This window comes from Oncorhynchus gorbuscha, linkage group LG23 (assembly GCF_021184085.1).
Source record: "Oncorhynchus gorbuscha isolate QuinsamMale2020 ecotype Even-year linkage group LG23, OgorEven_v1.0, whole genome shotgun sequence".
NCBI lineage: Eukaryota > Metazoa > Chordata > Actinopteri > Salmoniformes > Salmonidae > Oncorhynchus > Oncorhynchus gorbuscha.
This window is the reverse complement of record NC_060195.1, coordinates 52,061,615-52,074,032: the sequence shown is the minus strand read 5'-3', so window position 1 is coordinate 52,074,032 and position 12,418 is coordinate 52,061,615. Positions and strand designations below refer to the sequence as shown.

General features: G+C 45.0%; 1 pseudogene; it reads left to right on the top strand.

The window, feature by feature from the left end:
• On the top strand, positions 1 to 9,273 carry LOC124010691 (annotated as a pseudogene).
• The last annotated feature ends 3,145 nt before the right edge of the window (positions 9,274 to 12,418 follow it).

The following is a 12,418-nucleotide window of genomic DNA, read 5'->3' as shown; positions in this document are numbered from 1 at the left end:
ATGTATTTTTTGGGTGGGAATGACGTCGGGTCCGGGAGCCGTTACAGGCTCTCATGCCTTAGACAGATTGCCAGGCTCCCCTGCCTCCGCCGGCTCGTCAGGCTCTCATGCTTCAGCCGGATTGCCAGGCTCCCCTGCCTCAGCTGGTCTGTCAGGTTCCCTCGCTCCAGCCGGCGACAGGTTCAACTGATGATGAAGATTGTAACAGAGAACCTGCTGACACAGGAGCTGTGCATGAAGGAGGAGGTGTACCATCAGAGCCTCATCAAGCCACTGCACATACGGATCAGCAGGTACGTAGGGAAGCTAGCTGCGTCTCAATGTAAGGCAGGGCTGGGATCAATTCCATTTCAATTGAGTCAATTCAGGAAGTAAAGTGACATTTATATTGCCATTGAAAATATTAGAAAATGTTTAGCTCAAATATGTTTGTCTTGTACAGAAGTCATAGGCAGAGGACCTGGCCCTCCCACAGCTCCATAAAGTCACTGTCTACACAGAGCTGCACCAGGCCTTCCAACAAGCACACTTCATCATCCTCCTGGATTTTAATTTTTTTTTTTTTAACCTTTATTTAACTAGGCAAGTCAGTTAAGAACAAATTCTTATTTTCAATGACGGCCTAGGAACAGTGGGTTAACTGCCTGTTCAGGGGCAGAACGACAGATTTGTACCTTGTCAGCTCGGGGATTTGAACTCGCAACCTTTCGGTTACTAGTCCAACGCTCTAACCACTAGGCTACCCTGATATTTGGCCTGAGGACAGAGAGGGTGGAGGATGAGAAAGAAAGCAAGGTTTGTAGTTTGAATGGCTCGTAGGTTAGTTAGAGCACGGTGAAAGCAACACCAGGGTTGTGGGTTGGATTCTTGTATCATCCACTCCACATACGCTGAACATATGTCCAGTTCTTTCAGTGTTGACAGTTCTTTAAGTTGCTTTGGATAAAAGTGTCTGCTAAGTGAACATATTATTTTTAAGGTGAGAAAGGTGTCGGAGCGTTACCAACCGTATGGGCACCTCAACGACGAAAGGGCGCACATGAACGTGGCGGTGATTGTGGCTGGGAACTCCTCGGTTAACCTGAAGTGCTCCCTTTTGCTAGAGTATGCTCCCTCGGTTGACAGCGGACGCTTTGTGGGCATGGCAACTCAACTGGAGTACGAGGCGGGGCCCACATTGCACAGAAGCTGTCTGTGAAGACTGCAGGTAACAAATCAAAATTGTACATTTACATACATTTTGCTCTCATACTTAGTCAGTGCATTCAGCTAAAGTAGACGACAACAACATATCCCAGTCATTTCAAGTGAAACATTCCTCAAATCAACTTTTTTTCCTTCATTTTTTCATTACCATTACATTTGTATCTATAAAATGGATAAACATATTCACCTTAAATTGGAGAAAAACAAACCTAAAACATTAATGTGATTCTTCTTTATCATTTCTGTCAGATGTGACAGATGTCATTGGTTGGGGCAACATCAGCGGCAGTTCCCATGTTGACCTACAGAGGGTGAAGGTTTTCCAATACGAAGGGGCCATCTGGGGACCATCAGAGTTTTCTCAGCCAGTCCTAGAGATTATATATGACAGGTAATTTAACTGTTTGCCAATAGGTTATTGCCAAATTGTTTATCAATGAGTCTGTACTGTTCCTCTAGTCTGTTTGTGCTGTATAGCCAACTCCTATGGTCGTTGTCATGACAAAATGTCCTTAGGATTTGGCAAAGACAACACTGTCAGATCTGGGACGAAGCTACGGTTCCTGTGCTATTTCATTAAAAAATAAATAAAAGGAGAGCCGCACACTCTAGGAGCTCAGATGCAAAAATTGTATGTCCAACGTTTCAACAGACAAGCTGTCTTCACCTGTGCTATTTCATACCTATATTCAACAACCATAAAAATACCACTGCACTAAGTTTTGATAATGTGTCATCAGTGCTCTAGTTCTAAGACACACATAGTACACCCAAATTTTGAATACATTTTTTTCTCAAAGGAAATGGCTACAGTTTGACTTTCTGAATTTGGTCAGTTCCCAACGTGCCACTGTAGCCTCCAAGTCCCAGAGGGCTACAGCCATATCAGCCACTAATAGGATCATTGCAGTTCTAAAGGCCTGGAACTACAACTCTTCTGCTAAGGAGGTCCTCTCCTTTGGCATACTCAGCACAGGTAGGGTTAAAAGTCAACATAGTGAAAGCTGCAGGTAGGAGGGAATAATACTAGTCTGGTCCCAGATCTGTTTGTGCAGATGTGCCAACTCCTTTAGTCATTGACATGACTTAGCTATAGAAAGACTGCATCATTAATTTATTTCACCTTTATTTAACCAGGTAGGCAAGTTGAGAATAAGTTCTCATTTACAATTGCGACCTGGCCAAGATAAAGCAAAGCAGTTCGACAGATACAACGACACAGAGTTACACATGGAGTAAAACAAACATACAGTCAATAATACGGTATAAACAAGTCTATATACAATGTGAGCAAATTAGGTGAGAAGGGAGGTAAAGGCAAAAAAGGCCATGGTGGCAAAGTAAATACAATATAGCAAGTAAAACACTGGAATGGTAGTTTTGCAATGGAAGAATGTGCAAAGTAGAAATAAAAATAATGGGGTGCAAAGGAGCAAAATTAATTAATTAATTAATTAATCAATTAATTAATTAATTAAATACAGTTGGGAAAGAGGTAGTTGTTTGGGCTAAATTATAGGTGGGCTATGTACAGGTGCAGTAATCTGTGAGCTGCTCTGACAGTTGGTGCTTAAAGCTAGTGAGGGAGATAAGTGTTTCCAGTTTCAGAGATTTTGGTAGTTCGTTCCAGTCATTGGCAGCAGAGAACTGGAAGGAGAGGCGGCCAAAGAAAGAATTGGTTTTGGGGGTGACTAGAGAGATATACCTGCTGGAGCGTGTGCTACAGGTGGGAGATGCTATGGTGACCAGTGAGCTGAGATAAGGGGGGACTTTACCTAGCAGGGTCTTGTAGATGACATGGAGCCAGTGGGTTTGGCGACGAGTATGAAGCGAGGGCCAGCCAACGAGAGCGTACAGGTCGCAATGGTGGGTAGTATATGGGGCTTTGGTGACAAAACGGATTGCACTGTGATAGACTGCATCCAATTTGTTGAGTAGGGGATTGGAGGCTATTTTGTAAATGACATCGCCAAAGTCGAGGATTGGTAGGATGGTCCGTTTTACAAGGGTGTTTGGCAGCATGAGTGAAGGATGCTTTGTTGCGAAATAGGAAGCCAATTCTAGATTTAACTTTGGATTGGAGATGTTTGATATGGGTCTGGAATGAGAGTTTACAGTCTAACCAGACACCTAGATATTCGTAGTTGTCCACGTATTCTAAGTCAGAGCCGTCCAGAGTAGTGATGTTGGACAGGCGGGTAGGTGCAGGTAGCGATCGGTTGAAGAGCATGCATTTAGTTTTACTTGTATTTAAGAGCAATTGGAGGCCACGGAAGGAGAGTTGTATGGCATTGAAGCTTGCCTGGAGGGTTGTTAACACAGTGTCCAAAGAAGGGCCGGAAGTATACAGAATGGTGTCATCTGTGTAGAGGGGGATCAGAGACTCACCAGCAGCAAGAGCGACCTCATTGATGTATACAGAGAAGAGAGTCGGTCCAAGAATTGAACCCTGTGGCACCCCCATAGAGAGTGCCAGAGGTCCGGACAGCAGACCCTCCAATTTGACACACTGAACTCTATCAGAGAAGTATTTGTTGAACCAGGCGAGGCAATCATTTGAGAAACCAAGGCTGTCGAGTCTGCCGATGAGGATGTGGTGATTGACAGAGTCGAAAGCCTTGGCCAGATCTATGAATACGGCTGCACAGTAATGTTGCTTATCAATGGCGGTTAAGATATCGTTTAGGACCTTGAGCGTGGCTGAGGTGCACCCATGACCAGCTCTGAAACCAGATTGCATAGCAGAGAAGGTATGATGAGATTCGAGTTTAGATTGTAGGATGGCATCAAGTTTAGATTGTAGGATGGCTGGGGTGTTAAGCATGTTCCAGTTTAGGTCGCCTAGCAGCACGAGCTCTGAAGATAGATGGGGGGCAATCAGTTCACATATGGTGTCCAGAGCACAGCTGGGGGCAGAGGGTGGTCTATAGCAGGCGGCAACGGTGAGAGACTTGTTTTTAGAGAGGTGGATTTTTAAAAGTAGAAGTTCAAATTGTTTGGGTACAGACCTGGATAGTAGGACAGAACTCTGCAGGCTATCTTTGCAGTAGATTGCAACACCGCCCCCTTTGGAAGTTCTATCTTGTCTGAAAATGTTGTAGTTTGGAATTAAAATTTCTGAATTTTTGGTGGTCTTCTTAAGCCAGAATTCAGACACAGCTAGAACATCCGGGTTGGCAGAGTGTGCTAAAGCAGTGAATAGAACAAACTTAGGGAGGAGGCTTCTAATGTTAACATGCATGAAACCAAGGCTATTACGGTTTCAGAAGTCGCCAAAAGAGAGCGCCTGGGGAATAGGAGTGGAGCTAGGCACTGCAGGGCCTGGATTCACCTCTACATCGCCAGAGGAACATAGGTGTTAAGCAGGTGAATGAGGACCCAAAAGCAACTTGGCGAAAACAGAGTCTTTAATCCAGTAAAGTAAATCTACAATCATAAAGCATAATTCCACTCGTAATGACGAGAACAGACTGGAGACTCGATCATGAACTGCAGGTTGCCTCGGGAAGGCACTTGAACGTAGCAGACTCAGACACCTGCTCACCACGCAGCATCTGAGGGAAACACGACACGACAGGGCGATACACAGACACAGCACGGTGAACAATAGACAAGGATCCGACAGGGCAGGAACGGAAAACAAGGGGAGAAATAGGGACTCTAATCAGGGAAAAAGATAGGGAACAGGTGTGGGAAGACTAAATGATTGATTAGGGAATAGGAACAGCTGGGAGCAGGAACGGAACGATAGAGAGAAGAGAGAGGGAAGGGAGAGAGAAAAAGGGAAACGAACCTAGAAAGACCAGCAGGGGGAAAATGAACAGAAGGAAAAGCAAAATGACAAGACAATCTAAGACAAAACATGACAGTACCCCCCCACTCACCGAGCGCCTCCTGGCGCTCTCGAGGAGGAACACTGGCAGCAATGGAGGAAATCATAGATCACAAACGGTCCAGCACGTCCCGAGAAAGAACCCAACTCCTCTCCTCAGGACCGTAACGGAAAAACGAAAAAAGGAAACTAGGGTACTACTCTAAAAAAAAAAAAATGAGACACGGGTAGAGAACTGAAAGCTTTAGAGCAAACAGGACCAAACAGGCCAGGAGAGTAACAACTAGGGACAGACTGAGACACAGCAAGGGCAGGAACAAGAACAGGAGAGATGCGATGGCAGGGAACAGACTGAGACCCAGCAAGACCAGGAGCAGAAGCAGAAAAAAATTACCAGACCTCTTCTGCGCGCAGTCCGAACACGCAGCCACGAAACGGCGCGTGTCACGCTCCTGAGTAGGCCACCAAAACCGCTGGCGAATAGAAGCAAGCGTACCCCGAACGCCGGGATGGCCAGCTAACTTGGCAGAGTGAGCCCACTGAAGAACAGCCAGACGAGTAGAAACAGGAACGAAAAGAAGGTTACTAGGGCAAGCGCGCGGCGACGCAGTGTGCGTGAGTGCTTGCTTAACCTGTCTCTCAATTCCCCAGACAGTCAACCCGACAACACGCCCAACAGGAAGGATCCCTCGGGATCGGTAGAAGCCACAGAAGAACTAAAGAGACGGGATAAAGCATGAGGCTTGGTGTTCTTAGTACCCGGGCAATAAGAAATAACGAATTCGAAACGAGCGAAAAACAACGCCCAACGAGCATGACGCGCATTCAGTCGTTTGGCAGAACGGATGTACTCAAGGTTCTCTTGGTCAGTCCAAATGACAAAAGGAACGGTCGCCCCCTCCAACCACTGTCGCCATTTGCCTAGGGCTAAACGGATGGCGAGCAGTTCGCGGTTAGCCACATCATAGTTACGTTCCGACGGTGACAGGCGATGAGAAAAATACGCACAAGGGTGGACCCCATCGTCAGTATCGGAGCGCTGGGACAGAATGGCTCCCACGCCCACCCCCGACGCGTCAACCTCAACAATAAACGGTTTAGTGACGTCAGGTGCAACAAGGATAGGAGCGGATGCAAAACGCTTCTTGAAGAGATCAGGACAACAATCATACGACCGGTGAGGAGGAAGGGAGTTGGTTCTGGACCGACTGAAGACCGTGCGCAGACCATGATACTCCTCCGGCACTCCTGTCAAATCACCAGGTTCCTCCTGAGAAGAGGGGACAGAACAAACAGGAGAAATAGCAGACATTAAACACTTCACATGACAAGAAACGTTCCAGGAAAGGATAGAATTACTAGACCAATCAAAAGAAGGATTATGACACACTAGCCAGGGATGACCCAAAACAACAGGTGTAAAAGGTGAACAAAAATCAAAAAGAAATGGTCTCACTATGGTTACCAGATACAGTGAGGGTTAAAGGTAGTGTTTCATATAATATACTGGGGAGAGGACTACCATCCAAGGCAAACATGACCGTGGGCTCCCTAACTGTCTGAGAGGAATGTCATGTTCCCGAGCCCAGGCTTCGTCCATAAAACAGCCCTCCGCCCCAGAGTCTATTAATGCACTGCAGGAAGCTGCCGATCCGGTCCAGCGTAGATGGACCGGTAAGGTAGTACAGGTACTTGACGGAGAGGACCGTCTAGTAGCGCTTATCAGTCGCCCTCCGCTTACTGATGAGCTCTGGCCTTTAACTGGACATGAAATGACAAAATGACCAGCGGAACCGCAATAGAGACAGAGGCGGTTGGTGATTCTCCGTTCCCTCTCCTTAGTCGAGATGCGAATACCCCCCAGCTGCATGGGCTCAACACCTGAGTCAGTGGGGAAAGATGGTAGTGTAGGGGAGAGGGGGGACACAGTTAACGCGAGCTCTCTTCTATGAGCTCGGTGACGAAGATCTACCCGTCGTTCAATGCGAATAGCGAGTTCAATCAAAGAATCCACGCTGGATGGAACCTCCCGAGAGAGAATCTCATCCTTAACCTTAGCGTGGAGTCCCTCCAGAAAACGAGCGAGCAACGCCTGCTCGTTCCAGTTACTGGAGGCAGCAAGAGTGCGAAACTCTATAGAGTAATCAGTTATGGATCGATTACCTTGACATAGGGAAGACAGGGACCAGGAAGCTTCTTTCCCAAAAACTGAACGATCAAAAACCCTTATCATCTCCTCTTTAAAGTTCAGATAATTGTTAGTACACTCAGCGCTTGCCTCCCAGATAGCTGTGCCCCACTGCCGAGCCCGACCAGTAAGGAGTGATATGACGTAGGCAATCCGAGCTCTCTCTCTGAGTATGTGTTGGGTTGGAGAGAGAACACTATATCACACTGGGTGAGAAAGGAGCGGCACTCAGTGGGCTGCCCAGAATAACATGGTGGGTTATTAACCCTAGGTTCCGGAGGCTCGGAAGACCCGGAAGTAGCTGGTGGCACGAGACGAAGACTCTGATACTGTCCTGAGAGGTCGGAGACCTGAGCGGCCAGGGTCTCAACGGCATGCCGAGCAGCAGACAATTCCTGCTCGTGTCTGCCGAGCATCGCTCCCTGGAACTCGAGAGTAGAGTAGAGAGAATCCATAGTCGCTGGGTCCATTCTTGGTCGGATCCTTCTGTTAAGCAGGTGAATGAGGACCCAAAAGCAACTTGGCGAAAACAGAGTCTTTAATCCAGTAAAGTAAATCTACAATCATAAAGCATAATTCCACTCGTAATGACGAGAACAGACTGGAGACTCGATCATGAACTGCAGGTTGCCTCGGGAAGGCACTTGAACGTAGCAGACTCAGACACCTGCTCACCACGCAGCATCTGAGGGAAACACGACACGACAGGGCGATACACAGACACAGCACGGTGAACAATAGACAAGGATCCGACAGGGCAGGAACGGAAAACAAGGGGAGAAATAGGGACTCTAATCAGGGAAAAAGATAGGGAACAGGTGTGGGAAGACTAAATGATTGATTAGGGGAATAGGAACAGCTGGGAGCAGGAACGGAACGATAGAGAGAAGAGAGAGAGGAAGGGAGAGAGAAAAAGGGAAACGAACCTAAAAAGACCAGCAGGGGGAAAATGAACAGAAGGAAAAGCAAAATGACAAGACAATCTAAGACAAAACATGACAATAGGAGGAGTAGAATAAGGGTGCGGCTAAAAGCAATAAGAATTGGTCGTCTTAAGCCTGATCCTAGATCTGTATGTGCTGTAACATTAGTATTGACAACAGCCATAGGATTTGGCCATTGCAGCACCTAAAGATCTGGGACAAGGGTATGTAGTAATTGTATATATTGTATCAGCATTTTATATAATGTGTTTCAGGATAAGTTTCAATGTCACAAGCACAAGTAGAGTGAAATGCCTTTTTTGCAAACTCTTAACCCAACAATGCAGTAATCAACAACAAATGTAATACTAAAAATAATAAGGTATAACAAAAACATACAATAAATAAGAACACAAGAAAGTAAGTAAGCATACTAAATAAGTGCTTCCTATGAAGCCTATAGCCTATATTCATAGTGTCTGAGTATGAGTGCTGATTTAGGATCAGGTCCCGCCCTCCGTTAATTTATTATGATCTAAAAGGTTAAACTGATCCTAGATCGGCACTCCTTCTCTAAGACACTTTATGAATAAAGGCCCTGATATCGGTCCTCTCTTGGCCTCTCTGCAGGACAGTACAACCTCCCAGCTGGTGTAGTATTCTCAATGCTAGTGAACCTCCAGGATGGTAGATGGTCCGTGTTGTCTGATGTAATTGGTGATGAGAAGAGGGCCACACTGCAGATTGCTGCAGACCAACTCAGGGAGGTGAGTATAGTAACTAGGACACAGACACAGCAATCACATTGTGTCTCATAGCTTAGTATGCTTCTGTGCCAGTGTTTTTAGATTATTTCCCAGGACCTTTAATATTTCAATTGAAACCAATTAAATCCCAAATATTTTTAGGAGGGAGGCACAGTGGTAAGAGTGTGTGTGTGTCTGTGGGGGCAGGGGAAACATCTGTAATGCATTGCCCTCATTCCTTTGGATTAATTGATTTTTCATGAACTTTAATTGCAAAGTAATGTATCTTTTGTGTTTATACTATTTTGTTTACACTATCCCTAGGAGAAAGATCTTGCATCAAAGGACAAGAAAAGACACTGCATGAATATACACTAGTTTCTGACGCACTTCCTGTCAGAGTTGTAATATGTTTGTTCAAAATAAACAATGCTCTTCATACTTTTTGATAAAGACATCTGATATTTATTTGTGCATTAAAGTTATTCAAGGTTGAATGTTTTACATTTTTGGTGACTAAATAATGATGACCTCAATTAAATATATCATCATCACTGGACTTCTGGTTGCACCTTTACCCACTGCATCCTTCCCCTTCAACTCATTGTTTGAGCTATGAAGTTATTTTTACATAGTTCATGCCATTCTCAGATTCCATGTCTGTAAGCCTTATGTAACTGGGTTTACATAAGTGGGGTTTGAATCTCAAATCCTCCACATCAGACCTAAGGGCAAAGGCTGGAACGCCAAGGTTCTAGTGAGGAATGTTTGCAGAGTTGCATGTCTCATTTTCAAGAGGCTCTGCTTACCAAGTGTTCATGTCAGTACTGTAACACAGCACTGACCAAGATAGTTCACCATTCGTTCACATTGACACCCTCCTAGTGCTTCGAACCAACTAGAAATCATTCATTTTAAACAAGAGGGTCTTAGCTTGCCCATGTTCAACACCTTGAGATGTATTTAGATAAAAAAAGAACAAGGCTGTCTTTTTTAGCTCAGGCAGTGCAACTACACTTGAACCCCTGTCAGACAGACAGACTTCCGCAGAGGAAATTCACGCCATATGTTAGACCTGAAACTCACCACAGGCATTTGCATATTTGAGTTTTGACTCAAAATGGGGGGTGTTGTATTGAAGCCACAGCGCAAAAATCTTGCATTTATAAATGACTACTTTCCTTTTTTTCACAATTATTCTATTACAGACACCTTAAGAATTGACTGATTTACACAGGGTAGAATGCAGTGATTTTCACAAACTGCAGGTTTGGTACATCAAAACACCTTTAGGGTGAATTTAACCACTTCTGGTTGCTCCAGGAAGCTTAGAATCAACACAGGTTGACCTCATAATGGCCTGATGAATTGTCATTGAAAACAGGTTCATAAGGCATTCATAACCCACATAGGCTTCAGGTTGAATTTAGGGGAACAGGCAATGTATTCCAATGGGGAGAGATGTCATTGTAAACGGTGAGATGAGAAGAACCTGTTTTCACTGTTAAGGGTTAATGCCACACGGTCAACGTTAGGCTTGCACAGATCGGGAGGACCTCGGGAACGCTCCTGAGGTCGAATTGTGCTTCTAACCCTAACGGTTCTTTCGCTGTCACCCAAAAGCACTTGAAATTTAGGTCCAGGCCTCACAATGGGCCTACCTTTTTTCACGGTCGCTGCACTCAGACCGAGCGAGCTACGGTCAAGCGGGGCATCTCGTTGAACTCGGCACAGCCTAAAGATTATGATAATGCCATTGCAGGCTCTGTGTGTCTTTAAGCTCCACACTGTGCCACTCCATCCTTGCTGTGTGTGTGTGTGTGTGTGTGAGAGAGAGAGTTTTTTTCATTGACATCTGTTAGGAGAAATGAATGATTTACAGTTTGAGGGTTGCCTAATCACAGATACGAAGTTTTGGAAACATCTGACCTTTTTAACCCTTCGAAACAGCCCCTATGACCCCAATTTAAGGCACTTCCGGTTGGCACAGGAAGCTAAAAGTGAACGCATATCCTGATTGGGGTAGGTTTTTACAGAATCCTGAGTTTAATGTCTTAACCTTAATGCATACTTTTAAACTAAACATAATACAAAAATAACTGCATTTTTTTGGGGGGGGAGTACTAATTTTACTGTCCCCACAACAAATACTAAGTGGTAAATAAGTAATTTAGTCTTTAACATTTAATTGAAATACTGTAGAATTCCATTCATTCCTATGGAGGACTGGGCCTACTGGGGAGTGCCAATGTGGCTTCAAAGCCTTAATGTCCAATATATAGCATCAGCAATAAAGGATATGTAAGTGGGCTGTCTTTTATTTAATTCCCAACCCCCAAACACACAAGAGTCAGTGTCAGGAGCAGAGCAGTACCCCTTGAGCAGTGGGATAGTGCCTTGCACAAGGGCCCAACAACAGGTTTGGGCTGAGTTCTGGTGAAGCAGCAGTTTCACATTGGGGTCAAAAAGGAATGGCTTCACACACATGTGTGTAGGCTACATTATGTAACTATTTTTATATCATGGTCCATAGATAAACATTGCATGCAATAACACACACACACACAAACTAAGCAAAAAAAGAAACATCCCTTTATCAGGACCCTGTCTTTCAAAGTTAATTCGTAAAAATCCAAATAACTTCACAGATCTTCATTGTAAAGGGTTTAAACACTGTTTTCCATGCTTGTTCAATGAACCATAAACAAGTAATGAACATGCACATGTGGAACATCATTAAGACACTAACAGCTTACAGACTGTAGGCAATTAAGGTCACAGTTGTGAAAACTTAGGGCACTAAAAGAGGCCTTTCTATTGACTGAAAAACACCAAAAGAAAGATGCCCAGGCTCCTGCTCATCTGCGTGAACGTGCCTTAGGCCTGCTGCAAGGAGGCATGAGGACTGCAGATGCGGCCAGGGCAAGAAATTGCAATGTCCGTACTGTGAGACGCCTAAGACAGGTTACAAGGAGACAGGATGGACAGCTGATTGTCCTCGCAGTGGCAGACCAAGTTTAACAACACCTGCACAGGATCGGTACATCCGAACATCACACCTGCGGGACAGGTACAGGATGGCAACAACAACTGCAGTTACACCAGGAACGCACAATCCTTCCATCAGCGCTCAGACTGTCCGCAATAGGGTGAGAGAGGCTGGACTGAGGGATTTGTAGGCCTGTTGTAAGGAAGGTCCTCATCAGACATCACTATCAACAACTTTTAATATTTACATGTGTTAAGTTTGAAATAAAGGCAGTTGACAGTGAGAGATTTTTTGTTGTTGTTGCTGAGTTCACACACACACACACACACACACACACACACACACACACACACACACACACACACACACACACACACACACACACACACACACACACACACACACACACACACACACACACACACACACACACACACACGCCTTTTTTTCATTTGTATGATAATGATGTAATATTGATTTAGCCAATTAAATGCATGCGAAGACAAATTCCTCACGTGCTCTGAAGCGGTCTTT